Genomic DNA, 5420 nt, shown 5'->3' with positions numbered 1-5420 from the left:
AGTGGGCTGGAGTCTCATCTCCTATACAAAGGTGCAAATTCAAAGTAATATTCTGTTAACACCAATGCTTTAAAAAAAAATGTCAGGCTTTACCTCATTGTGAATATAATATTGGACTGTATTTGGTCTAAAAAGAGCTGTATTAAATTTGTTTGGGTGAGGAGGGACAAAGAGCTGGTTCTTCCATTTTCCTGCTGACCCAGGCTTGAGTGTGTGTTTGTTTGGTTGCCAGCGTACCACCCAGGAGCACATTAGTGATTTGAGAACCCACATTTTTCAATTTATAAAGCAAAAAAAATCTTCTCAAGTCTGTAATACTGTTTAGATGCTTTGTTTGGATACACCAGTGCTCTTCTTGATACTGCCTACTGCTGTTCCTGTGGTTAGATCATGAGAGCAACTGATGTCCAAGGCTAAGAGCTTTATCCTAAGCCTGTTTGGTGCAAGCCTAGAACAGATTTGGTGATTAAAACCCCAACAACACTGGTATTCTGGCTACTTTACCACCAGTGTTGAAATGTTTCTGGGAAGTATTAAATTAACACTAACTATCTTTTGCTATACTACTTTGTTGTACAAGATCTTGTTATAAAAAGTGCAATGTCTGTGATAGGAAAGCTGAAAAAAAATCAGATTTTCTTTGAAAAATAAAAGCTAAATTATCTTTTCAGGTAAAAAGAAAAAAAAAAAAAAAAAAGGAACCTGTCTTTTTATCCATCTGTCAAGTGCTACCCTGTCCTCTCAAACTATGAACAAGCAGACTGCAAAAAAATAAAGCTACTGTTATCTGAGTAAGGTAATCCTCATACCTGCAGATCAGAGCAGTTGCCTTTACACAAACCAGACACATCAGTAAGGACAGTGGAGAAGATTTAGCTCTTTGTAATGCTTTTTACCAAAATACTGCTTTTTTCTTGCATTTTTTTCTATTGTGCTTAAGTGGAATAAGGAATTTAAGGAATCTTGGGCCTTCCTGGTTTCTGATTTGTCAGAGTTTTTGAATCACAAAGGATTAAAAGGCCTCAGAACTGGCAATATTTGAGAATTATTTTCTTTGTTATTGTAGCTGGTTGTTGGAAAGGGGGAGGCATCACACTTGTTGTGATGTTAGAAGCCCCTTCTGATAGAAAGTGATTGTTCTTGGTTAAAAAATAGAAGTGCTCTCAAAGACTTGAAAGGCAGTAGTTTAACAAGCTACACTACTTCAACTGTTGTTCTCCCCCTGTCTTTTTCACCTAATAGACTCCTTGGTGCTAGCGACCAGAGTGACACTGGAGGCAGCAGGTAATGACACATTACAGGCATTCCTCTAACTGACTTACCCAGTGACTTCGAGTGCAGGTGCGAGTTGATTTGTGCAAGGTAGCTCAAACTCTCTCTCCCTCTCTGATTTCAGTCTTTCCAGGGGGTCAACTGCTTATGAAGAATATCCATTATTTATACCTTTCAAGTGAATTACATCAGCAGGAACATATGTATTCATGTAATAAAGCTAGAAAGTACCATGCAAAGCCACACAGCTTTAAATATGCATGTGAAATACAGCAAGTCAAGTTCTGCGTGGACCTGTACCTCTCTTACACCACTGACTTCAGCAGAAGCACACAGGCTGTAAGTCAGTAAATTTGGCTCAGTGGACCTAATGTGCGCCTAATACAGCTACCCCTGTCAAACACATAATATGTACCCATGTGTGATGTGTAGGCTCAGGACTTCAGTCCCTCCTTTACCTGCTGTTAACAGGAATGATGTGTGGTGACACAATTTCTTCTTAGGCCTGGCTTAAGTGTCAATAATCATGTATTGTATGCAAACAGGACAATCTATGTCCTTCCAGAAGGTGAGGTAGGTCTCTGTCAAGGACTGTGTTCACACATCACTGCAATTCAGCCCCTGCCTGCTGATCAACAAACACCTTAGCCTTCATTATGAAAATAAAATTTACATCTCCAGAAGCAATGGAAACTTAAATGTTGTTTCATCCTGAACTCTGGGTCTGACCTGTGGCATTACTTATTCTGAGCAACTACATTTCTCTTGGCTAAATTAATCAATTGCCCTCTCAGGGTAGGTCCTTTTCATTCCTCAAGGAAGAAACTGCATTATGTTAACTACCAGTCAGCTTCAAACATTTCATTTTGGAGTATGCTCAAAGAGATACTAGCCAAAGAGAAAACTGGAATCAATATCCTAGGCCAGCACAATCTGGATTTCAGATCAGCACATGGACAGAGAAATGACATTTGTGAGACTGATGGCCAGTGATTTGCTGCTTCTGGGTGAAGGGCAGTCTTTTGTTCTCAGTATCCTGGAGCTGTCTGCAGCATTGGCCCCGGGGATGTTGATACAGCAGTTTGCGTGAGGGCTAGGGGGATACACCTTGACTGCTTTAAGTCTTGTTGAGAGACACATCCAAAGCTCTAACTTCAGATCTCTCTATAATCACAAGGTCCTCCAGGGATCCTTTTTATTTATACACTCTCTGGTGTCTAAAGCACTATGAAAGAAAAGGAGTTAAAATGCTAACAGATTGATGCATATCAAGCTAGTGGGAAAAACATTTGGATGTTCCAGAAACTAAGAGAATGATAAGAGACAGTAATAGTATAAGTAAGAATGAATAGACCTGCTCCCAAAACAGTCTTTTTTATGGGCTGGATAAAAAGCAGGATTTCTGGCAAGTAACAGTTTTGTTTTAATCACAGATCAAGTACGAAATTCATAGCCACTTTTGAGCTGTGATCTTGGTACCACAAAACCACTTTCTGGCATATAGGTAAAGTTCTCGCTTTATATTGAGAAACCTTTTCCAGTGGAAAGCCTGCAACTGTCTATAACCCACAACCTAAAATGTTCTCAGTTTCCAAGAAGTGTGATAATGATGAATTTCAGATGGAGAACTGCTCTGATTTAAAGATGGCTCAAATATTTCACACTGGATACTAAATTACAATAATTTCAAATAAAATATATTTAACTTTTTAGTCTAAAGAACTGGGCATCATACATGCAGTATACAAATAAAGCTTCCTTATCAACAACATTTACTGAACTGGAATTCTTTCAGGATAAGCCCTCAGAAAATTAAAATAGACATAAGTCTACACATCTAGATGAAAGACTCTCACAACTTGATACATGCAATGCACTCAGAAGCCAAGTTTTCAAAGCTTCAGTAAAAACAGTGTGTACTTCTACATTGATAGCCCTATATGTGCAAAATATTTATTCCGACTTATGGTATTATATCAGAGTTCTTATGACACACTTAAAAAAAAGAATAAAAAAATAATTAAATTATAAACCCAAGCTCTTTCACTAAAGGCATTTTATGAGAACTCCCAGATCTCTCCTACAGCCAGATTAAAACCTTTTGGCTGAGTTTCACATAAGAGATGGTATAATATCTACATAGCTGACGTAGAAATCTTTTTCTCCACTTTGAACCAGTGTCATCCTGTAGTTGTCTTTCATCCTGACATGATCTTTTGGTAGCCTTATCATTTTAAAATTCAGATAGTTATTATGATTTATTTGCTTCTTTCTTCTAAATTATGGCCCAGATAGACAATAGTGTCATCTTTCTGTTATTCATGTCTAACTGAAGCACCATTTTCTGACCCTGCCTTCCACCTTTTCACTCAGTGTTTCTGACAACAATTTTGTCTTGCTACCCATTTCCTTGTACTAGCAAGGGGCCTGTCCCACATGTGGCTACACCAAAGAGATTCCATATTCACATCCCTTTTCTTCTGCTGCTTTGACTCAACATCTATGATAATGTCCTCTGATCTCCTTGAAGCAAGCCAGCTTCCCATTTCCATGATATGTTCAAAATACCTCTGGTTAATGTAGATCTTCCTATCCCTAATTCTGAATAAGTTATAGTACAAGTAGTTTCTCCTGTAGCTCCACCTCTTTTATGTTTGATTTAATCTTATTGTCAACATTTCCGCTCCTACCTGCCCCAATTCTACCTTTGTTAGCTCTCTCATAATTTCACTCCCAGCTATGATGCCAGTCTCAGAAACCAAGGACCACAGATCTCTTAATATCAGCTGTATTCTATTTTGTGTGTTCTCAATGCATACAGATGACTATGTCATTATTGTTCATGCTATATTAATTAATGTTGATATAAATGTTTCATCTCAAGATTCTCTTCAATTGTGACAGCTATAAGAATTATCAGAATTAACTATTGTCAATGGGCAGCCAATCCAACTATTATTTTTACTCATTTTTCATGTTTAAGTAGCTTAGTCAAACAATCCAGCCAGGTGACCTCATGTTCTTGCCACTCATAGGTGTTTTTCCTTCCTGATTTCTATGCTTACAATGCCAAATAGAAAGAAAAAATATTTTGTATATTCTCACACCAAGTGAAATGAATGTACTGAGTTTTGCTCCAGAGGGTATTGTAAATTCATTGAGACAGAGATGTCAATATATATTTCACAGCATTTAGCAGTGAGGTTTCAGTCTTATTTCAGCATCTGATTTTCTTAAAGAAATTGCTTTAACTAGTCTAGTCAACCAATATTAAGATGTCAAAATCCACCTACTTAGGTGGTCTAACTTTCTGAACAATTGAATGCACAACATCTCTCCTTGTGTCATCAGATATACCTGCTCTCACATATGCTGTGTTATGCTGAACAAGCAGTTTCATGCCTTGCAAATATCTGAAAAACAGGTATATTTTGATAGATATGTAAAAGAATCTTAAGGGATTATTCATTCATGTACATAACCCTCTAAATGACCTAAGATGAAGGAGCCCTCTGATCAAAGCAGTGATTTGTATCGAGCATTGCATACTCTTTATACTGAAAATGTTGCATATCTGTTGTTTATTTTAGACTAGCTCCTTACCTTTAAAGAAGCTGTATTCCTTTAGTGAACTATTGGGGGTGGTGAGGGAAACAAGCTGAAGGAAGTTTTATTGGATTATTCACTCTTCTAGCACAGAACCTGTTTGTATAATCAGAGATAGGCCTTAAGTGGTCTTTAAAGAAAGTAAGATTTTGTTTAAAAAAGGGGAAGGAGGAGGCTTCATTAACTAGACTGACAGGTTCCATAGATTTCTCAAGTGTTTAAATTAAGGATTGTGAGTTCTTGTAACTTGACAAGGGAAAAGAGATTGTCACTGCTGGCTGTCTGAACCAGAGGTAAGCACAAATTTAGCTTTTCCTATCTTTATTATAAATGTATTGCTCCTGTTCTCAAAAGTTCAGTGGAATAGAAAGGAGGCTATTGTTTTTTACTATTTGGGAAAAAAAACAAACCACACAACCAAACAAACCAAAAAACAACCAACAAACCTACCTACCTATTTGAAGTGTCAGCTAAAATTCTAAAGTCCTAAAATGCTCAGATGCTGCTCATTATTATTCTATTGGTAACTATTTGGCATTTGA

The sequence above is a fragment of the Apus apus genome, chromosome 1, assembly GCF_020740795.1.
Source record: "Apus apus isolate bApuApu2 chromosome 1, bApuApu2.pri.cur, whole genome shotgun sequence".
NCBI classification, from domain to species: Eukaryota; Metazoa; Chordata; class Aves; order Apodiformes; family Apodidae; genus Apus; species Apus apus.
The sequence above is the reverse complement of the archived record's forward strand: the minus strand, read 5'-3'. Positions refer to the sequence as shown.